Source organism: Marmota flaviventris, chromosome 1, assembly GCF_047511675.1.
Source record: "Marmota flaviventris isolate mMarFla1 chromosome 1, mMarFla1.hap1, whole genome shotgun sequence".
In the NCBI taxonomy this organism is placed as follows: Eukaryota; Metazoa; Chordata; class Mammalia; order Rodentia; family Sciuridae; genus Marmota; species Marmota flaviventris.
In genome coordinates this window covers 22,736,922-22,760,982 of record NC_092498.1, presented here as the reverse complement: position 1 = coordinate 22,760,982, position 24,061 = coordinate 22,736,922, and the positions used below count along the sequence as shown (strand labels likewise).

General features: G+C 41.2%; 1 protein-coding gene and 2 long non-coding RNA genes across 4 annotated transcripts in view; 2 read left to right on the top strand and 1 right to left on the bottom strand.

The window, feature by feature from the left end:
* Positions 1-24,061, top strand: part of Mkln1 (muskelin 1) — a 327,824-nt gene that overhangs the window by 138,248 nt on the left and 165,515 nt on the right. The window lies entirely within an intron of this gene.
* LOC139705710 (uncharacterized) lies at positions 1,481-20,315 on the top strand. The gene is made up of 3 exons (XR_011707522.1): positions 1,481-1,599; positions 5,188-5,352; positions 19,624-20,315. It is a non-coding gene; the product is annotated as an uncharacterized lncRNA (long non-coding RNA).
* On the bottom strand, positions 15,336-24,005 carry LOC139705711 (uncharacterized). 2 transcript variants are annotated; one of them, XR_011707524.1, is made up of 4 exons: positions 23,072-24,005; positions 20,695-20,764; positions 18,680-18,751; positions 15,336-16,931 (listed from the first exon to the last, which is right to left on the bottom strand). It is a non-coding gene; the product is annotated as an uncharacterized lncRNA (long non-coding RNA). The 2 variants fall into 2 exon arrangements; XR_011707523.1 differs by lacking the exon at positions 15,336-16,931 and having other exon boundaries at positions 18,038-18,751.

The window sequence follows — 24,061 nt, the reverse complement described above, 5'->3', positions numbered from 1 at the left end:
CCTGGGTCCTACTTTAGTAGATTCTAATAGGGTAGCACTGGATGGTGGTTTGAAACTGGCTACACTTTCAAAGGATTATTGTTTATGAGGATGGCTGATTGCATAGAATGAGCTTTTATTTCCAAATAAAATAAATTCTAAAACACATTATTGAGAGCCTCTCTGCTCCATGTATGTGTGTATACAATCTAATAGGTCAATAGGCCCACAGAAACTCTGGTACTTCGTTGGTTGCATTTAGAGCTTTAAGGAAAGAAGGGTGGAAAAGTACTACTGCCTAACCTACCTTGCAGATGGATTCATTTAATTAATCAATTTATTTATTTTTGCCCTACCGGGGATTAAAGCCAGGTCCTCATGCATGCTAGGCAAGTGCTCTACCTCTGAGCTATTTATCTCCAGCCCTTTATTTTGAGGCGGGGTCTCACTAGGTTACTCAGGCTACCCTTTTTCTTTTTTTTTTTTAAGAGAGAGAGAGAGAGAATTTTAATATTTATTTTTTAGTTATTGGCAGACACAACATCTTTGTTTGTACGTGGTGCTGAGGATCGAACCCGGCCGCACGCACGCCAGGCAAGCGCGCTACCGCTTGAGCCACATCCCTAGCCCCTCAGGCTACCCTTGAACTTGTGATCCTCCTACCTCAGCCTCCCGAGTAACGGGATTACTGGCGTGCGCCAGGGTGCCTGCTGCAGATGCACTTTAATACAACAGCAACGTGATTTATCGGTCCACGGGGTGGTACTTAATCTACAGTCCTGCCTCTGCCAGCGAGGCCGATGGGAGGTGGGCCCTTTCTGGAAGCGGACCTGCCTCTGACTAGGCACACGGGTGGGCGTCCGTGGTCAGGGCTTGCGTATGTGCGATCGCTTAGGGCAGGACGCATGTCAGCGCTGTCTGCCAGCCTGCTGGGTGGTGTCACTGTGTGGAGCATTTGTGGCTTTTTTCAAAGCCCCGAGGAATCTGAGAAGCAAGTGAGGGGAATGATGCATGAAAACAAAAGGCAGTGGAAAGAGTGACCAGCCAGCAGGCTCCAGCAGGCGGAACGCTCTGTCCTTGTTATTACTGCTTCACGAAAATGCCGCTGGCTTCCTGGCAGGGGCTGGAAGGTAGAGGCTTCCTGAGAAAACAGGCACCAGAGATGGGGACGCTGGGGCCGGGATTCTGACTCCCCAGCGTCCCCATCTTCCAGTGGCAGCCACACGGTGAGGGTAGGGAACCCTGTGCCCCTTAGTGGAGTCTGGCCAGGCTTTTCCTCTCTCCTGGCTGATTTCCCAAGAGGTTTTCCTCCCACTCACAAGCTCCGGTCTCAGAGGCCTGGCAGGGCTGGCCTGGGAGAGAAGCTGGGCGGTGCCGGGGACAGAGCTGCTCCCCACGGAGGGATCTGAAGGTCAGCCTAGGGGAGGAAAAGGGGCCTGGACATGACTCCCTTTCAAGGAGTGTTTATCTCAAAGAAGGGCCTACTGATGGCCGGCAGTGGGACAGGGGCTGTTCTCAGTCCTTGCCTACTTTCCCCAGGGCTCTAAATGCCCTGCTACCACATTTTCTCCCAGGACAGCCTAATTCAGTTTTCAGAAATGAGGTGGACACGCAGGAAAGGTATGTTTCCATTTAAATGCACTCTTGGATAGCTATTTGGACTTGCCAGGAGTCGACCTCTACTTTCCCTCCAGATAGTCTCCTTTCTCTGATATATAAAATACCTGGATGCGAAACAGGGTAGTTGGCATTCTCTTCTCTTAAAAAGTAGCTAGGAGGATAATGCATAAAAATAGGCCTCTGTGGATACAATGGGACTGAACAGGGTGTGGTTGGCTTGGCAGCTGCTCAGGCAAAGTTATTTCTCTTGGTCCTGGAATGCTCTTGACTTCGCCTCTGCTTGATGAAGTCCTAAAAAACTAGCTCGAGTGTCACTTTTTGGGGAGTGAAACTCCCATTGCTGGGGTTAATCACTGCCTTCTTTCTGGTCCCATAGCATTTGCCTTTATAAAAAAAACATTCATCCATATTGTGTGACAATTACCGACTTGGGATCATGCTTTATTCTGTATGTGTGCCTCCTTGGCTTCTATGACTATATTTGATAAACATAGGTGATAGTTCTTTGATAACTATTTATTGAATGAATCAAAGTTCCTGAATAAACACGGATCTTTGGCTCTTCTATTTTCTTAATTATCCCCTGCCTGCTCCTTCTTGGGCTGAACTGCAGGCAGTTCCAGCTCTGCATGGACTAGAGAGACTCTCGAAAACTAAGTGTCATTTTTTTCCCTAAGGAATTGCTCCAGCAGGAATGGTTGTTTCGATGTATCATTCTGTTACAGGTACAGAAACTGTTTCCAGGAAACACTACCATCATTATCTCTGAAAGCCGAGTCAGTGGAAATTGTTATTTTCCATTTACAGATAGACAAATGGAAGCTTTCTTTTTCATTTACCAATTATGGCATGTCCACTCTGTTCAAAGTACTGTGTGAAGAGTTTTATGGGCTCCAAAGAGAACCTGGTGAGACAGCGTTCTTGTTGTAAAGGAGAATGTCACAATCTTACTGGGATGAAAAGCTATTTGTATGCAAAATTAACTGTTGTTGGGAACGTATAATCTGGACCGTATGAGTGGTTCCAAGACAAGTACCAAAGGGAATAGAAAAGGTAGGAACAAGAATGTCCGGCTAATGTGATCAAGAATATATGTCACTGAGTCATTGAAATGAATAAATTTTTGGCTGGCCATTGTACATTTGGCCCTGGGTTGGTTTCCTGTGATCACCATAACAAATTACTTTAAACCGGGTGTATTTTATTGTCTTACAGTTCTGGAGGTCAGACGTCTGATATCAAGGTTTTGGCAGAGCCGGTGGCTCCTGAAGGCTCCAGGGAAGAATCTGTTCCTTGCTTTTTCCAGTTGCTGTTGGCCCTAGGTTTCCCTTGGCTTGTGGCCACTTCACTCGGTGTGGTCACATGTTCTCCTTCTCTCCTCTCTTAAATTCCTTCTGCTTCTCTCTCTCTCTCTCTCTCTCTCTCTCTCTCTCTCTCTTGTTTTTAGTAGTAATTTGACACAATACCTTTATTTTTTTATTAATTTTTATGTGGTGCTGAGGATCAAACCCAGCACCTCGCACCTGCTAGGCGAGCGTTCTGCTGCTGAGCCACAACCCCAATCCCCCCTCTGCTTCTCTTTTAAGGATGTGTGTGATTGCAGGTAGGGCCTACCCCAGTGATATAGGATCTGCTTCTTCTCTTCTTTTCTGAAGATCCCAAACTTAATTACATTTTCATCATATAAGATCATATCCTTAGGTTCTAGAGATTAAGCTGCCCTGCTCTGGGCCCACATGCCATGTCACCTGGTTTCCATTGCCTTCTGGTTTACTGTTGGGTTTGCCAGTGGGAGGTGTCTTCAAGTAGCAGAGGGTAGGAGGAAAAAGAAGTCAAGACATTTCTTTTTCTCACTGCTTTAGCACAATGGTTTTGGCAGTAGCTGTTCCAGAATTCCAGCTCTTTCCCAACTTTGATCAAACAATTTCCTTCCCTTTTCTCTCAGCCCTGGGCTCCTACCGTTGCTAGTCCTTGGGAGCCTGAATATCCTCTTAATATGCCTAGTCTCTGTAAATATGTCTTCATCAATTTTTTTTTCAGCCAATTGTGCCTTCATGTTTCCTGCCATGATCTGATCTGATAGAGATTCCGAGAGGCAAAAATTAATTTTCAGAACAGAGATACTCAGGTTTCATCCATCTAAATTCAAGTGATGACTAGTGGGCACTGGAAGGTGGTCAGCACACAGTACAGCCGTAGCAACTGGGCCATCCTGTGGGCTCTTTGACAGTAAATATCTCTTGCTGGACTGTGATTATCTGCTGTTGCTGCGACTCTGCTGTGGCTGCTGTTGTTCTTGGTACTTGCTATTCTTTTCTCTGTCTCACAGCTTCTACTGCCTCTTGGTGTCTGCTGCCACCTGACTTCAGCTTTCTTCCTTCCCTCCCTGCATCTTCTAGCTTCTGCCCCTGCTAACAGCTGACTCCCTCCAGTGGATTTCATATTCTACTCCCTGAAAGGATCCGACTGGCTTGACTGTTCACCATCAGGTGCAGGCTACGGGGCAGAGCTTTCTAAACAAACCATCTCATCAGCATGGACTTGATGCCCAGACAGGTGCCCCCTCCTGGCCTGCGAGGCTTTGTTTGGGATGGCAGAAGAAGATGATACACAATTCAGTGTCCAATTAGAAACCCCTAGAAGGGATTATGGGTGGGACAGGCATTGTGACACTTGTAGGGGAGAGGAGTGGGTTATCAAGATCCACAGGTGTATTTGTTGTCCACATCAATAGCAGAAAAAGAAAACACATATTTAGGGAAAAGTAAGCTTCCTAGGTTAGCTGGTGGCATAAATCAAATAGAGGAATACAATAGCTGGTTTGATAGCTGCAGATGTAGGTCGCAAAAGCGCATGGAAGGTCCTGAGTGCCTGGCTTTTGCTGTTGTCATCTGAGGTTAGTCTTAGAGGGCACTTTAGGCATTATTCTATGGGCAGTGAGAGGTTACTAAAGGTTTTAGAACATGTGGGAACAAGATAAAATCAGTTCTAAGACTATTTACCTGACGGTGGCAGAGGTATTCAGGTTAAATCAGGAGTGGAGAATGTGAAGGCAGAAAGACAAATTAGGAAGCAATTATAATAGTCTAAGTGAGAATCATGGGGACCCAAACCAGGACAGGCCTGGAAAGGAAGAGGAAAGCTAGTTCAAAACACTCAAGAAATGAAAAGATTTGGGGATTTGGGAGCTTGGTATCTTTTTAGTGCCAAGGACTCTTTTAATTATTTTTCTTCCAAACAAGTTGCACTTTTTTTTTTATTGTTTTGAGATGAAATATTTAAATTCCCCTCATAATATGGACAATATTACCTTCAGGTATTCCTGTCTTTTGAAGCACATTCTTTTATTTTTTTATTTCTATGGGGCGCTGAGGATTGAACCCAGTGCCTCACACATGCTAGGCAAGCACTTTACCACTGAGTTACAGCCCCAGCCCCTTGGAACATATTCTTAGGAGCTTTGGCTTTGAGCCAAGAAGATGTAGGAAGTGATGGTTGCATTGGGAGAAACTGAACCTGAATATTTTAGCTCATGTTTTCTAGAAAAAATAGAACTCAAACCAAGAATTAATGTAATGTTTTATTTAGGAGATGCAATCCCAGGCAGTAAGAGGGAGAGAAAAAGGGAAGAGAGACAGAAGAAGATGGGAAGCGGCTTTATGATGCTTGGGTCATCGGCAGAAGGCAGTAGGAACATCTGTGTCACCATATACAATACTGCCAGACGAGTGGCATGGCCACACCATGCCTCAGGTAAGTACTCAGAGGAGAAAGGACAAGGAACCATCTTCTTGATGCCTTCTCATCTACTTCCCAGTGGTCCAAGTTCACCCCCAATAGGAAGGACTTTCCTCATACTTTGGGTCCTGGCCCCTGTTCTCACTGTTAGTCTCACAGCAAGCCATACCCAGTGCTCTGTGGTGTGGCTTTTAATCTCGGTTGAGGGAAGAGTGAGAAACCAACATGCTGGTGAGCGCAGCTGGGGGAGAAGGCCAGGCAGAAGAGTGGCAGATTTGGTAGCAGGACTCTGTGGGCCCAAACAGAGCAAGTCAGCTGCAGCAGTGACTGAGACAGAATAAGCAACTCAGGATTTGTGAGATGGTGGTGAGAGCATCTGATGAGGCCTCCAGGATGTAGCTGATAAACTGAGAGAAGAAGGCGAAGGTGGAAACTTGCCGTTATGGAAATTCACTCTAGAATCACTTGAAGTTATGAAAATTCACTCTAGAACGATGGAACCACTCTAGAAAAATCGTGTTTTTGAGGGTTCCAGAGGAATCATTCATATGCCACAGAGGATTGTATTCCTAGACAGCACAGCTGATGAGTGGGAACATGGGCTTTGGAGACCAGCAGAGCTATGCTTGAGTCACACGATGTATACTTTGACCAATTAATGTTTCTAAACCACCATTTCCTTGCCCATAACATGACTGAGGCTGATACTAGGTAACTCATGTTCAGGAATACAGAAAATGCTAAATAAATTGTGACTATGATGCTCATTAATATGATTCTTAGATGACTCTGTAATCTTCCCCAACCTTCTCTTCTCCATAAGGACGCTACTGTGCTAATCCTAAATGTTCCTTAAATGGGGCGAATTGCTGGAGCCTGAGTCCTTTAATTATTCTCAATGGCATTTGCATCAGGATCACTCCACATTCAAGGTCATGGAGCCTCAGAGGGGCTGGTGGCCTAACCAGGGTACTGACACATTATTCCCTAAGAAGGTAGCAACATTAACCCATCACCTTTGGCATATAGATAGGACATATCTTAAATGGTCCATTTGTTCTTATACTTTTTTCCCCTTCCCAGTAGGAAAAAAAAGTTTGTAGACAAAACTGTGCTTTGAGGGCTGGGGTTATAAATCAGTGGTGGAGCGCTTGCCTAGCACATGTGAGGTACTGGGTTAGAGCCTCAGCACCACATAAAAGTATATAAATAAAAGTTATTTAAAAAATCTTAAATGAAACAAAAATACTTTGCTTTGGTGCCCCCAAGAAAGCATCACTGAGTACATGATTGTCATTAGAATCATGTAATAGAGGTTCTAGAGAGACTTCAAAAATAGGAGATTATGGGGCTGTGGTTGCGGCTCAGTGGTAGAGCACTTGCCTCACAAGTGCAAGGCCCTGGGTTCGCTCCTCAATACCACATAAAAATAAAATAAAATAAAGGTATTGTGTCCAACTACAACTAAAAAATAAATATTTAAAAAAATAGGAGATTACCTTATGTATGGTAATTGATAGGGTACAGATCATATTTTCTTTGTTCCCATAAATTAAAACCTTTTAGAATCTATTAGAAACATATTAAATGCCAAGAGTAATATATACCTAAAATATGTAAATACTTTGAAAATTTCTGAAAAGACAACAAAAATGCATTTCCCTCTTCTAAGACCCATACCATTAAGGGTAAATGCCATATCCTCCCTTCCCACCCAGGACCTCTCCCACCCACACCGCACTCTGACACTGAACCCCATCCTAGCCCTAAACACCAAATCTTTACCCAATAGTCCTCAGTGACCTATGGGATCTAATCCTCACCTCTCAGACCTCACCTCTTACTACTAAGAAGAAACACAGCATCCTCTGGTGCTTAAAGGCATCTGTCACTGGAAACAGACCACTCAGTTCCAAGCCTAGCTATATCACAAAATAGCTGTATGATTTGGGGGCAGTTATTTAACCTTCCTGTGCCTTAGTTTCCTCATCTGGAAAAGAGAAAATCAGTGTTCATATCCTATAGGTTTTGGGAGGCCTCCCTACTATTTTTTAAGTGCTTAAAATAGTGCCCTTAGTACAGGCTATTTGAAGTGTTTGTTAGATAAACAAAGTACTTCCCCTCCTCCACTGCATTCCAGGCACACTGGCCTCCTTGCTGTGCCTCCAGCAGGCCAAGCACACTCCTGCCCAATGGCCTTTGTGTTTATTGTTCTTCCAGATGGCTACATGACCAATTGCCTCACTTCTTTCAAGTCTCTGCTCACATATCACTTTTTAAATGATGTCAATCCTATTTAGAATTGCAATTCTCTGTACATTCCCTGCTTTGTTTATTTTCCTCATTTGCAGTTGCCTATTTTTAGCACTCTATTTAATTTGCAAATCTGTTTATTTTTCACCTATCTCCTCCAACTAGCAGGCAGGGATGTTTGTTTTATTCTCTGATGTATCCCAGGTGCCTGGAACACAGTAGGTGCTCAATATTACAGTCATGGGCCACCTAATGACATTTTGTCTAAAAGTGGACTGCATATATGATGTTGTGTCATAAAATTCTACCACCGAGTGACATCACAGTGAGCTCTAAATGCGTAAGAACACTTTGTAATGTTCACTCAATGACAAAATTGCCTAACCTCCCATTTCTTAGAATGTATTCCATCGTTATTTGTGGGACAAATGAAACCCACTGTTTCCACGTGGACAAAAGTTGGAGTTTATTTTGAAGACTGTGATTTTATAAATGAGCTTCTTTTTTTGAGGGGGCCGACCTGGGATGAAACTCAGGGGCACTCAACCATTGAGCCACATTCCCAGCCCTATTTTGCATTTTACTTAGAGACAGCGTCTCATTGAGTTGCTTAGTGCCTTGTTTTTGCTGAGGCTGGTTTTGAACTTGTAATCCTCCTGCCTCAGCCTCTGGAGCTGCTGGGATTATAGGTGTGTGCCACCGTGCCTGGCTATAAATAAGCTTCTTTAAAAAAAATTTTTTTTTAGATGCTGATGTTTACTTGTGGTGCTGAGAATTGAACCCAGTGCCTCACACATACTAGGCAAGTGCTCTACCACTGAGCCACAACCCCAGCCCCATATGAGCTTCTTAATGTGCGTGTAACATGCTAAAGATCTTCCTCAAAGTTGTTCCCTTATGTTGAATAGACATGATATTCTTCCTATAGTTTTTTTTTTTTTTTTTTAAACTGGGGAAACTCAGGGCTTTGCACATGCAAGGCAAGCACTTTTGCCACTGAGCTAAATCCCAGCCCCACCTTTCTACAATCTTAAGAAAATGATTAATGAACTGTTTTGTTGTTGTTGTTGTTGTTTGTTTCTTGAAAGATACTTAAAGGCAAACTTTAGCTGAAACTTAGGTCAAACTACCTTTCATTCCTAATGAGCACCTTCAGAATTAATGAGATAGATGAACTCCTGATTAGTTGCTGGTGGACCGAGAAGTCATAGCCTCTCATCAGGCTACATAACAGAGAACTAACAGCAAACTAACAGCACCTACTCTCTGTCAGGTAAGCTGCTAGGCTCAACCTATGAGGCAAATGTCATCATCACAATAGCAAGATAAACAAACCAAGGCTGCAGAGGCCCAAATCACACATCCAGTAAATGACAGAGTCAGGATTCAAACTGTCAGTTACCAAAATCCATGCTCTTTCCAGTATCTCACTTTAAGTCTCAGATTTCTGGGCTGGGGTTGTGGCTCAGGGTAGAGTGCTTGCCTAGCATGTGTGAGACACTGGGTTCCATCCTCAGTATCACATATAAGTAATAAAAAATATAGGTACATCTACAACTAAAAAATATTTTTAAAAAGTCTCAGATTTCTCATCTGTAATATGTAGAAACACTACTTATGCACAGAGTTGCTGTGACAGTTACAAATAAATACATGTAAAGCAGAACAATAAATGACAACTTTGATTATGGCTATACATTAGGAATGACAATGTGACCTATCAGCTTGGGGAACAATCACATAACTTCCGGGAGGAAAACAAGAGCCTGTCTTAGCTGGATGACAGAAATGGGTCCTGTAGAAGTGGGTGAGTTGGAGCGATCACATTCAACATTTCTGTTTTAATTTTTAAATATTGAAAAAATTTAACAACTTATTTGTTCTTTCTTTTACTAAGAGTTGACCTTAGGGACTCTCACTAGTCAAGTTTTGAGACAATTTGATCATGAAAATGTTGTTTGTATGGCTGTATAAAAAGAATGGTTGCAGGGCTGGGGAAGTAGCTCAGTGGCAGAGGGCTTGCCCAGCATGCATGAAGTCCTGGATTCAATCTCTGGCATTGAAAAAAAAATGATTGTATACAAAGCAAAAAGTCATGAACATAAATGATTCTAAAAATGAAGGAGAGAAGAAAGGAGGAGAGAAAGATGAGAAATAGGAAAAACAAACCTTCTTCTCTTTGGAAAAATGCCAGCTAATAAAAGTTGAAGAGACAATGAAACTTTAAAAAAAAAAAAAAACACAGTTGTGCAATCTGCAAGGTGATAACTAATGCAAGCAGGGACCAGCAGTGGATAGTAAAACCACTGAGTGAAGGTGATGGGCATTACAGGTTGAATTATCTCCTCCCCCACCCCCAATTTTGATATCCTAATCCCCATAATATGCTTTTACTAGGAAACAGAGTTGATGCAGATGTAATTAGTCAAGAGGAGGCCATAGGGAGTAGGGCAGGTTCAAAATGACTGGTATCCTTACTTAGGGTAAGTGGCCATATGAAAATACAGGCACACGAGAGGATGCAGGCTGAACTGCTGTGCTGAGGCTGCAAGCCACACAACGTCTTGGGCTACTAAATGCTGGGAAAGGCAAGGAAGACTTTGCCCCTACAGATTCCAAAGGGAACACACTTTCCCCCCTACTTCCAGCCTTCAGACAATACATTTTTATAGTTTTTAGCTACTCAATTTGTGAGTACTTTGCTACTATGGGCCCAGGAAGCCAAGACAATGGGGAAAAGGACTGACACCATGCACCCAAGTATCACCCCACATGATGGAAAAGATAAGGATTTCCATGGAAGACATTAGTCATGACCACTTAACCAGGATCAAACTTTTAACATCACTAAGAGTGGGACAACACAACACTGTATACATGCTGGTATGGTGCAATAAGAGGACTCAGTATCACTGTGATAAATGGATTGCAACAGGAAGTAGAGTGTATTTTTCTACGATTCCACTCTGGGTTGGCTTTGTTACTTGCTTTTGCCAACATAATGCTGTTGAAGTGACCAGAGTGCCTGGTCTAAGCATAGGTCTCAATAAATGCTCCCCCTTTCTCATCTCCTGGCCTCCCAGAAGGTAGCTCATTACGCAGTAGTAACCAACTGGTATAGTCATCTATTTAATATTCTTGCTATTAGTTAAATGGAAACTATTCCTGAGGAAATAATCAGAAAAAATTACCATGTGGGACAATCTACAAAACAACTGGCTTTGATGGTATAGAAGGATTAGAGTCATGAAAAACAACAACAAAATTGCGAGCTGGTTTTAGATCAACTAGATGTGTTGGTCAGCTTTTCGTTGCTGTAACCAACATACCCGACAAGGACAACTTAGAGGAGGAAAAGTTTATTTTGGCTCATGGTTTCAGAGCTTCAGTCCATGGATGGCTGACTTTGTAACTCATTCTGGGACTGAGGTGAAGCAGAACCTCATGGCAAGGCATGGTAGAGGAAAGTGGCTCAACTCAAGGCAGGAAGGAAGCCGAGAGGTGAAGGGGCTGAAGTGCAGATGCACCCTTCCAGGGTACGCCCCCCAGGGACCCACCTCCTCCAGCCACTCCCCACCTGCCTATAGTGACCACTGAGTCAGTCTATTTAAACTAGGATCAGGTTACAGACCTCGTGAGCTGATCATTTCACCTCTCAATATTCTTGCACTAACACAGGAAATTTGGGGGGACACCTTGTATCCCAGTCATAACACTAGAACATAGTTTTCTAATCTTGGCATTAATTGACATTTTGGACAGGTACTGCTTTGTTATGGGAGGCTGTGGATCATAGGATAGTTAGCAGGCACCAGTGGTCTCTATCCACTAAATACCTGCTATGGGCTGGATGAGACTTGTTACTCAAAGGTGCCTGTGTTGTAAGGTTGGTGATGTTGAGAGGTGGTAGAACCTTTAAGAGGTGGGGCCTAATGAAAGTTGATTAGTTCATTAGTGGCCCTGGCTTGGGAAGGGATTAATGAATGTAATGCTTGCCAGAGCCCAGTTAGTTCTTGCAAGTGTAGGCTACTATAAAGCAAAATGGCACAAGGGTGATTGGTCTTTTCTGTATATTGGATTCCTTTTTCTCCGCCATGTTGAGATGCAGGCAGCGTGGGGGCGCTCATCCGAGGTCAAACACATAGGTCTATATGATCTTGGACTTCTAGCCTCCAAAATTGTGGATCAAACAAATCTCTTTTCTTTATAAAGCGTCTACTCTCAGGTATTTTCTTATAGCATCAGAAAATAAACTAATACAATGCCAGTAGCCCCCCTAATCATGACAAAAATGTCTCCAGATGTTGCTAAATGGCCATCTCAGGACACTGAATTAGAGAGACAGAATCAAATGCAATGTATGGACCTTGTTAAGATCTTGGATCGAAGAAAAAAATGCCTATGTAAGGCATTTGGGAAATTGAGGACATTTAAATACAAACTTAAAAGATTATTGTTGAATCATTATTAACTTTCCCAGGCCTGAGAATGGTATCATAGTTATATAGGATTCCCTTATTTTTAGGAGATGTATTATATGTTCATTATTTAAAATGAACTATCAACTGTAAGTATTTTCAAATGCTTCCATAGATAAGAATGGCTATTATAGAAATAGAAAAGGCAAGGGTGAAAAATGTTAATTGCTGAATTGAGGTGAAGGATAAAGGGGCATCTAGTGAGTCATTCTTTCAACCTTTGTGGGTTTGGAATTTTTCAGAATAAAAGCTGGGGTTGGGGAGAGAGCTCATCACATTTCTACTACCTAACTCCTTATTAATCTAATGTGTTGCAAGAAGCAGTCTGTTCTGAATTAATCTGAGCATTCATTTGGTGTTGCCTGAACAATAAGCTAGCTCAAGCCAGGTGTGGGGGCCTGGGGCTGAGGCAGGGGGCTTCTCCCTGCCTGAGGAACTTTACATAAACTCAGCTTCCCATGGAACCCCTTGGCCTCCTTTCTCCCCTTGTGTAATATCCCACAGAACCCAAAGTCTAGGTGCTGGGCAGCTTTGTGTGCGTTTCCCAGACAACTCTGGCACCAAAATCCAGGCTGTCTGTTTGGTGCCAAAATAGCCGGATTATTCCTTCCACTGATAAGACTGTTCTCGCGCTTGTATATACAAAATAGAGACAAAAAGAGGGGAAAGTACTCTTCCATGGAACTTAACCGGATTTTGTGAGGCCAACTAGTTCCCTGGGGACAATGGGAGGAGTCTTCTCTTTCCACAGGGAAACCTAATTTCTTCATCTATACCGTGTGACGTCGTGGAATTCAAATCAAGCTACAACTGCAGAGAGACCCAAATCAAGACTGCTTACATTTAAAACACAGGCAAAGCTCAGAAACTAAAAAAGAAAATGCTGATAAATGCATCTGTGTGAAACACTTAAAACTTTCATTTGGTAAAAACAAAAATGATGACAAGAACAGCAGCAAGAAAACACGGTCAACAGAGCCAAGGATGAACGGCCCAATAGAAAAAATTATCTCAACCCAACAGAAAAGTGCATATTTATTTATCACACAAAGAAAGCGTACAGTCTTACCAGGATAAAATAATCAGAAAAACAGATAAAGAATATGAATAAATGTTTCATAAAGAAAACATGAAAGGCAAAAATTACTCGGAAAAAATGCTCATTTTCATTAGTGCTTAGAAAAATGCAATTCATGACAGCATGCTAAAATTTTTTCTATGAGAAAAAGTTTAAAGTTTGATAAAATCTAATTTTAGCAAAGTTATAGTGGAACATACACAGTGGATGGAAATGTGAATTGGAACAACTTCATTGGGGTTACAATTTGGGAACAACTAACCCAACTTTAAATATGCTTACATTATAATCCAGAATTTCATAGAAAGGAATTTATCCTGCAAAGTCATACAAGTTACCAATGATATGTATATAAAGATATTCATAGAAACAATATTTATAATAATGGTATAAGTGTAAAAATTAAATATTCATGGATTGGGGTGATGGTTAAATAAATTCATGGCATATCCAATGATTCAAAGATCTATATGTGCTGACATGGAAATATTTTTGATACATTATCAAGTGAATAAAGTACAGGGCACATATTATACAATATGCTTTGTGATAAAATCCTGTATATATTATATATCCTTCCATGGAAAAAATAGACAAGAAATAGTTATCAGTGCTTACCCTATGATAAAAGTGGGAAGGAAATTTTTTCCCCTTCCATTTTAAACCATTTTTGAAGTTTTGGTTTATTTTTATTAAGATCATGCCTTACTTTTCCAGTTAAAAATATACAGATTGTGCTTTATAAACAACTTTTAAAATGTCAATCAGTGTCCCTTTCTGATAAGTTCGTAGGAAACATTTTTATTACAGTAACAAGATAAGGATGCGTGGGGGTTAACTTGCTTTTAGCTGAAGATGCAAATATGTAAATGATAGGAGCCACTGCAACTAGGAGTATAATTTTCAGACTTTCAAACCTAGGAAGGTCACATCGGTGCAGTTAGCAAGCTCCTTTAGGTCATGACCCTTATGTGGCTCAGGCCCAGCTTTCAGCAAGACTCCTATTTGGAAAGCCAAAGTGGTCCAGCAAGGAAAAGTAATGTGATAGACATTTTCTTTCCGCTTCTCTTTCTTTCCCTCTCTTTAGAGTTTCTTTAGGAACATAAAATTAAATATATAACCAGGATTCAAAGATACTGAGCTATGGGAAATTTTTGCAAAGGTATTTCACAAATACACAACGTCCATGCCTGACTGCTCCTCCTTAAAGGTATTCATCGGAGAGAACAGCCTCTATCAGGGGAACATTTTTTTGTTCTCAGTGAAGTGGCACATTCAGTTCCTGGTGCAGGCTCCCTTAATTCCTATTAGTCATTTCACAGCTGTATCTTGGGAAGAGAAAAATCTCAAATACTTTTGGCTGATTTCACAAGTAAACTAAAAACAAGGCCTTCACAGTTCCCGTTTGTTTATAATTTTCAAGTCAATAAAACATGTCTGTCTTGGTGGCTGTTTCTCCTGAAGATTTTTAGTTGTGTGCTGATCTACCTACCTGCCTTCCACTGTTCCCGTGTACCTAGGTTTGCTGCCATCATGTTGCAGGTGGATGCTAGGCCACCCACCCTAGTTTGTAATTAAATTGATGATGCAATTTTTGTTTGGCGATTTATGACTCTAAGGTTATTCAGGGACACTGTTTAGAAACATAGGTCAACTACCAAGTGAGACATCAGATCTGATCATAGTTTGCTATTTTTTCGGTTGTTTAGGGACATTAGATGAATGTACAAATCTGTTATTGTAGCGTTGCTATGAATACTGAAGATGCACATACGGGGATCATTATTGTAGATTGGTTTGTGACAGCTGGCCCTGATTTAGTTATTTCCTCAAGAAGACACTTTGAACAATTATTGAAATGCCTCCCCTCTGTAATTACAATAATAATGATGATGATTTTGCAACTGAATATGCAATTCAGGGTGTATGCACTCAACTACTGTTTTTAGCTTGTTGCTCTTTCTACATTGATGTCAGCTGCTGCTGTCAGAATTATTGGAGAACAGAGAATCATTTTTCTATTGAGGGTCAATGAACTACATGAAAAAAGTAACCTAGGGCCAATATAGGAAATTATTAAAATAATTATTATAGGGCTGGAAATGTGGCTCAGTGGTAGATTGCTTGCCTAGCCTGTGTGAGGCTGTGGGTTCTATTCCCAGTACTGGAAAAAAAAAATACACACACACACACACACATACACATTATGGTTTGTATTTTATGAGCATTTTTTATCTCTTTGATGAGTGAAATACATTTTCAGTACTTATCTGCTTTTAAAATTAACAAAATAGCTTAATAATTATAAATATCTGCCAAGGCCTTTTTTTCTGTGTTAATTAAGGAGCTGTAAGGGAAAGATGATAAAATAGAGAAGAAAGTTGTGTGCTGTGGGAAGAGAATAGAGAGTAAAAGAAACCGAGACAGATACAGAAAGAACAGGGAGGCCCAGATAGCAGTGGAGGATGAACCAGGAGTGAGAGGAAGGACACAGAAGGACAGTGATGAGCCTCCAGAGCAGGTGAAGGAGACAGCCGGGTAGGAAGAGATGGGGGAGGAGAAAGATGGGTACAGAGGAGGAGAGGGAAAAGACAGAGACGCTTGGAGGATTTCTTTTTTTAAGTACTTGTTTGCTTTGAAGACCGTGTGGGATCCCTGGAGCATGGCGATTGTTCTCTCTGAAACACGATGAACTCCTGTTCACAACCCTTTATGTCACTGTAGAGCTGGTGAATGAGGCGGAAAAGTCGACATGGACACCTTTGAAAGTGATGTCCAAGCTGGACATCCTGGTTTCCTGATGCTGGCTCCTTGGGAGAAACTGATAATGGAAGAATCCTGATGGAAGAAGCAACTAGCAGCTTCCTGTCTGCTCATTCTAAGGCAGGAAGATTCTCAGCCTTGGCTGTACATGGAAGTATTTAGAGGATGTTCAAAATAATACATCAAGGCCTAAGCCCTACCTCTAATATGAAATTGGTTTGGGGTGTGATGTGGGAGTTGATTCCAATGCTGGGCTAAGAGTGAGAACTGTTACTTCTGGGCTTCACTATTGAATGTGCTCTCCAGAGAATTCCATTATAATGCTGGCTAGTTTTTGGCCTATGAATGCAGTAACCCAAATATTAAGTTGGATAAAATTAAGCCAAAGGTCAGAGCTTCTCAAACTTTGTGCTATGTATTTAGTAACTGCCTTGCTATTAATTGGTTGTGTAGCTGGGAAGAATGGGACATTTAGAACTTATTCGAAAATGTACACGTAGAAAATAAATCAAAATTATCAACATGATAAAAAAGCCCTCTATAAAAATTTGCATTTGAGAAATGATTTGATTCCAACAACATGAGGGCATCTGGTATATTTTTGATGGCAAATTTCATTTGACCTCAGAGTGATCTCGCATGTGGAAGAATCAGGAGACATGGTTTGCTTCCCTTTTGCTTGTTTGCTGTAGTCTTCTTGCTCATCTCTTGCTGACCTGGGCAGCTCTGTGTCCCCTTGCTGCCTGATTTGCCTTCTAGGTTCCCCATTCAAGTGTGGAGCTGTTTGGAATCTGCTATCATCACCGAGCTCTCTTATCTCTGTCGCTCTACAGTTCCCTGTGGTTAGTAACACTGAGACATTTAACCTGCCTATCACCTGTACTAATATTCTTACAGGGAACAGGTAGAGGAGGAAGCTTTCCCAGTTAGTCTGGTCCTTTCATGCCAGGTAATATATTCATGTTTCCATTTACAGTGGCTTTTGGGAGCCAAAGCTCCTAATCCAGAAGGGATTCTGACACCTTGGATTTGGAAAAAAAAAAAGAAAGAAAGAAAAGAAAAGATTACCTTTACAAACCCACAGGGGAAAAACCTGGTAGGACTATGGGATTATTTCTAGATGATTCTACTATATCATAGAGATAGCTGTCATTCAGCTTATATTCAGCCTCTGTACTTACAAGGATAATGCTACTTCTACAACCACTAGTATTATGGGTTTTTTTTTTTTTTTTGCCATCCCCTTCTGAATATATATTACTTTTTTTAGTATCTGACTATTCACCTAACCTCCTTAGTAGCCAGGTATATTCCCAGAACCTGGCAAATGGGAGGTGCCTAATAAGTGTTTATTGAATTAATAGATGGGAGTTTGAAGCAAGCAACATGAATCAGAGCAAACAGGATGAAGTAGGGGGGGAAAAAGAGGAACTAGTCTTACCTTATTCTTCACAAAGACCAGGCTGACCCTCTGGCTGTGGTGATGGAAGAAAAGCATAGAAAGGTCCCGACTAAACAATCTCCTTAAACTAAACATTTCTACCCAGAGGGCTGGGATACTCTTTTTTTTTAGAGCCAATGTCACTCTTCCCCAAAGGCCTTTTAATTTCAAATACACTAGGAATCAGTGTTAATTGCTCTTTTGAAATATCATTTTGTTAGCTTCATTTAGATGGGATAATTTGCAAAGTAGCACCTAGCAGCTGACAGTTCATCCATAGCTGTGTGGTGTCCAGACGTTTCCTGGGATTTCTGCCCACCTCCTATGCAGCTGGCAGAATCTGCCAAACTAGGGTTTGTGCTCAACTGGAATTAACTTGGAACCAGCAAAGCTTTGTTGTGTCTGAGATTTAAAAAATACTGAAAGGGTGAAGACCCAGCCCCACTTAATCCAGAAAATAAAGGTGCAGTAACTTATAAATTAAGAATTAGCAGGTGCTGCTGCATGCCTATAATCCCAGCAACCGGGGAGGCTGGGGCAGGAGGCAGTCTCAGGAATTTAGCAAGGCCTAAGCACCTCAGTGAGACCCTGTCTCTAAATAAAATATAAAAAGGGAGTGGGGATGTTGCTCAATGGTTAAGTGCCCCCTAGGTTCAATACTGATACCAAAAAAAAAAAAAAAAAAAAAAAAAAAAAGAAGAAGAAGAAGAAGGAAAGAAAAGAATTAGCAGGTGCTTTAGGATCTCCTGGTCCACACTGGGAGATCTGAGTCTGGAACCCAGGTCCTTAATTCTCCTTTTTTTAACCAGCATATTTCCTATGCTAATATTCTCATCAGGAACCCCTAGGTGGACAAGGATATTGCAGCTCCGACAGATTCAATGACAAGGTCAGCTGGCTGGTAGCTGGGAAGAGGTCAGAGTCTATATTTTTTTGTATGTGGCACCAAACCGTAAGCTGGTGTCCTCTGGATGTACGCTAGTACAGATGTAAGTGTTTCAATTACTGTTTGTTTCTCTCTGAAGCTCTTTTTCTCTGACCAGAGACTTCCTGACCCTCCTTCACACATGCTTCAAGGTCATAGCCCAGATCAAAATATTTACCAAAAAAAATAGGTACTTATAGAGAGGAATCTGTGCCAGCTCCTTCCCTATGTCCTGTCTCCAACCAAGCTCAGCAAACCGAAGAAGGGATAAAATGGTCTCTGGAACCAGGCATTTTTAGGTTTGGATGCCAACAGAAAAACAGATGAGTTCTGTCTGATTCTCCAGCAGGCTGAGCCTGCTGCTGCTGCCACCTCCTGGGAGAAGACAAACCTTAGCTTCATACCTGGAGCTACGCTGATTTTCACCTGTGACTTGGGCAAAGACTCCATTGGTGCAGGGCTGAAATTCCTGGGTCCTAGATAATACAAGGCATATCTCATTACTCCTCAATCAAAACATTGGTATTCTTTGTATTTCATTTGCCCTTTTTTGGTAATGTTATGCTTAAAGAAATGATTTCAGACAACAATAACAAAGTTTGATGAGTCAGTATAGGAATGGGGAGAGTACAGAAATAAGATTGAGGCAGAACTGTTAGTTTTAGGAATATATCAGATTCCTTTCTTGGCTTTCTGAACCTTGAATCCTGAGTGATGTTAGGAATGCATACAACTGAGAATTTTATAAAAGAGAGGGTACACATGAACTCAGTGAATCCAAACCTCCTAGAGACTTGGTTTACTTGTGAGGCTGTTGTGAGGGTTGAGATAGTTAATATGTATAAGTTCTTGGTATGTAAAAAATGCTCAGTGGGAATTATAATGGAACAAATTTACTCTTTCAATCTCCCTTGTGATTTTCATCATTTACTGACCAAAAAATTGGATCAACAGCCGCATGCCTTTAATTCTGCCTAGTCTTCGGATTTACAGATGATCCCTAATCAAACTCCCCTTATTTGTTTAAAAAAATTTAAAAATAAGTGAGAAGCAATTCGGGAGATACTAAGAGATTCAATTCAGGAAAGACTTCTTGAGTATCTACTATGTGTTAGCCTTAGAGGATTTAAAGAGAAATAATGCAGATACAGACCTCCAAATTTCCCATTAGGTGCATTAGGAAAAAAAAAAAAAAAAGGAGAATTAAGGACCTGGGTTCCAGACTCAGATCTACAAACAACTCAGTGTATAAATGACTTAGGCAAGACAGCTAACATATGGGTACTAGTTGCTTCATCTACTGAATAATACTATTGTTAAGGGCCATTTTTTTTTTCGTTTAAAGCAGAGTTTGCTCTGACCATTGCACATTGAATACTGTGTTGTACTTCATCTGTCCTAACCACCGAAAGCTGTTAAAGAAGCCATGAACTTTGAGTGATCCTGGTGAGTTACAACAAGATCCTTAGGTCTGAAAATTTTTCTTTCCTGACTAATGAATTATGGGTCCTATTTTACCCATTCATGTACACAGCTCTGGATTTATTCCAGCATATTATTATTTGTTTTTTCTCCCCAATGCAATAGTATTAAGAATTGGTGATCTTAGGAGATAATTAGGCTATCAGGGCTCTTCCCTCATGAATGGGATGAGCACTGTTATAAAAGGGCTGGAGGGTACTAGCTAGGCTTCTCTTTTCCATCTCTTCCATCATGTGAGGACAAGCACTCCTCCTCTCCAGAGGATGTAGCAACAAGGTGCCAGCTTGGAAGCAGAGAGACTGGATCAGCACCAGACATTGAACCTGCTGGCATACTGATCTTGAACTGCCACCCTCTAGAACTGTGAGTTTCCAGAGCTGTGAGAAATAAATTTCTGTTCCTTATAAATTACCCGGTCTCAGGTATTTTGTCATGGCAGTATATGAATTGACTAAGAAGCATAACAGTTATGAGATACTTTCCTTAACAATGAAAAAACACTCTTTGGCCTCAGCCAACTGTATATTCCTTTGCCTGAAAATAAAAAATTCAGCTGTGTTTGTTTTGCTTTTTAATTCTAGTGGCCATTATTATTATTATTATTATCTGACAATGTCTTACAGCCAAGTAGTACTTTATAGTTTGTAAAATCTCTTCCCATATATCATCTCATTTGAGAAGAAAAGTGATATGAACAAACAGAATGGGCTTTTTAACCAAAGAGATTCTGGCTCTATCCCTGAACAGCTATTGGATAAGTTATTATATCAGTCAGTGTCCCAGTCTCTGCCTGAAATTTTTAAATCATACAACCAGCTCTTTTTCATTGTACAGGTGTTAGCTCATATATTACCATCCTAGAGAAGCTTTCCTTTACCATCTGATCAAAATTACCCTGGTTGGGCTGGGGATGTGGCTCAAGCGGTAGTGCACTCACCTGGCATGCGTGCGGCTCGGGTTAGATCCTCAGCACCACATACAGACAAAGATGTTATGTCCTCTGAAAACTAAAAAAAAAAAAAAAAAAAAATTAAAAAATTCTCTCTAAAAAAAAATTACCCTGGTTTATCCTCTTTTTTAGCATTAAAAAATGAAAAATAAAATTATGTTGTTTGTTTATTAATTATATGTTGCACCACGAGAACTTAAGCTCCATGAAGGAACTCGACTGTTTACCCCTATCTTCCTAGCATCCAGGACAGGGTGTAGCATATCACAGGTTCCCAATTAGTCTTTCTTGCAGCAAAAGAAGGTGGACAGCAAAAACGCAAACACAGTTACTCTCACTGGGAAGTATTTAATATGAGAAGCCTACTAAGAAGGTCTGTGGGAGCTGATAAGATATCTGGGTTACTGGAGCCGTTGAATCACCATAACCTCTGTTGATCCCTGAAAAAAATGAGGTCCATTGATGATCCTCATGTTCTCTGTGAGAATATCAATATGTCCCCATCTTTGAAGTGAAAGGGAACTAGGGAGACTGTATAGCTTCTGTCGATTCCCAGGCCTTCCCTATGTGTCATTACCATACACTGCACCACCTATAGTCATGCTGCAAACACAGAAGAAAGATGTACCTCTAGGAGATCTCAAGGTATAGCTACTAGCAGCTTTCTACAGAGTTTGCAATTTTTGAGTCTTCAACTTTATCTTTACGATTATACAAATTTGAGCTCAGTATCAATACCTCTCTCTGGATTCAGGTTGACATAGGAATGTTTTAAATTATTTTACCATTTAGGAAATTTGTGCTAGGAAAGACATGCTAGCTTGGGTCTTTATACTATGCCTGGCAGTCATACCACAGGGATACATATCTGCAGCCTGAGAAGTTTTGGCATTCTTTTCCCTTGGCGATGCACAAGTCTCTAATTCATGTTTTCTTTTAGCACATTCATTCATTCTTCAACAAATATTTATTTAGTATCTACCTACCTGCATAGTGATATAAGATACAGCTGTGAACAGGATACCCACGAGAGTTATCTTTTATGGAGAATGGAAACTAAAGAAGAAATTAAGCATGTTTGTTAAGCTAAGGAAGCAGAACTCAGGATGGTATGGTAATGTACCTAATCTCAAAATAGGTGATGAGGAATATATATATATATATATATATATATATATATATATATATATATATATTTTTTTTTTTTTTTTTTTTTTAAGAAAGAGTGAGAGAGAGTGAGAGAGAGAGAGAATTTTTTAATATTTTATTTTTTATTTTTTGGCAGACACAACATCTTTGTACATGGTGCTGCTGAGGATCGAACCCGGGCCGCACGCATGCCAGGCGAGCGCGCTACCGCTTGAGCCACATCCCCAGCCCAGGAATATATATTTTTATATGGAGGCCTGGGATCCAACCCAGGGGTGCTTCATCACTTAGCCACATCTCCAGCCCTTTTTATTTTTTATTTTGAGACAAGATCTCATTAAGTTGCTGAGGCTGGCCTTGAACTCGTGATCCTCCTGTCTCAGCCTCTCTAGTCACTGGGATTACAGGAGTGTGCCACCAAGCCTAGTAAGGATAGATTTTTCAGAAGAAATAATCTGATTAATGAGTAGGAATTAGCTAGAAAAATGGTGGGAAATATTCCAGGACTGGAGGGAGAGATTTCATAGAACATACAGGCAACAATACAGCATGCTGGTTTAGTGTTGCTTGACAAGAGCGCTAAGGAGAAAGAAGAGACTTAAAGATTTTATAGATTTTAAAAAAGATTGCTCAGGAACCATAACTCTGTATCATGAAAAATAATGAGTTTACTTCCTAATGTTAAGGTAAGAGGTGGCATTGGCAAAATTTGGGCCCCAAATTAATTGGAGAGAGTCTACATCTTAATCTCATTCACTTTACATATTTCTTTTTCCCAAAGATAATCACAGATCATCTCTGGCACCAAACTCCTCTGGCCCTCTTCCACTGTCTCTCAGGCAGTTCCCTAATCAAAGTCACTGGGCTACAGTAATCCCTTAAGGATTAATGAACCAACATGGTGCAACATACAGAACACATGCACTATCAAAAGTTAATATATGTGACTGGCTGCAGTGATGCATGCTTGTAAACCCAGCTACTTGGGAGGCCTAGACAGGAGGATTGCAAATTTGAGGCCTGGCTCAGCAACTTGGGAAAAAAATAAAAGGTTATTATACATATGACCTTTCTTTCTACTTCGCATTTTTGATGTGGCATCCTAACGGAGGCCTCTATTAAAATTTTCTCCCTATGGAAAAGGAAGTCAAGACAGGACTGGAGGAGTTTGGACAGGTTAATGATAATAACAGAAAAAATACAATTATTGACTCACCTGGATATTCATGGAAAAACTCTTTGAGTTTCTGCATCCGTCAGGTGAAGATGATGATATATACTATCCAGGTTTTCAGGAGTCCAACCTCTTAGACAATTAGTAACACAGACTTTGGTAACTGTAGTAGCTAAGCCAAAGAATAAATATGCCTAATCCTGATAAACAGGTACTTGATAGGAGCATTATTTAAAGTTGCCAAATATTTAGACCAAGTGTTCCTTTTGTGCTAAGAACTTGGGATGGTGTCCTTATGGTTTTCACAGAACAAGGGCTGTGATTCCCTTTAAGAGGACAAGGTCTCTTTCTTGAACTTTTTGGTCTCTGAACTTTTGGGTTTAACATTCTTTCTGAATTAAAATAGACAGATTTACCAACTGGGAAAATGATGACACAGCATCCCAACTCCAGATTTTCCTAGTCTGTGGGTAAACGTTATTTATTCCTGAGCAAACCAAGGCACAAGATTAGTAGGAGAGGGCTCACAAGAAATGTTTATAGTGAAGGGCATCACAGACTGAAAACGGATTACGAGGGTAGATTAGCATTTCCTTTACCTGTCTCCATCTGACCTGGGTACACGGTGACAAAGACTCACCCCCTGCCCCCACGCCCCGCAGGACAACTCCAGAAGGAAAAAGACATAAGACATAAGTGATTGCATTCCAATTCTCTTCAGTGCTGTTTCCTTAAGGGATTTACAAACTGGCTAAAGAGGTGGTTTTCAAAGTCGCGAGGGCGTCCCTTTTCCAAACCGGTTTTCTCCTTTTACCTTACTGGTTCATGACTACCATTTCTTTCTTTTCATAAAAAGTCCTTTGCGTCACTCCTCTAACCGAAAATCCCCGCAAGGGCTCACACCCCAGGACCAGCTTCGATCAGCCATCAAGGCGCGGGGAGTGTGGGAAACCCTAGGATGAGACCGCTGACCTGCGCGCCCCGGCCTCGGGTGTCGGAGGAGGCAATGCGGGACGCGGCCCCTTTAAGAGC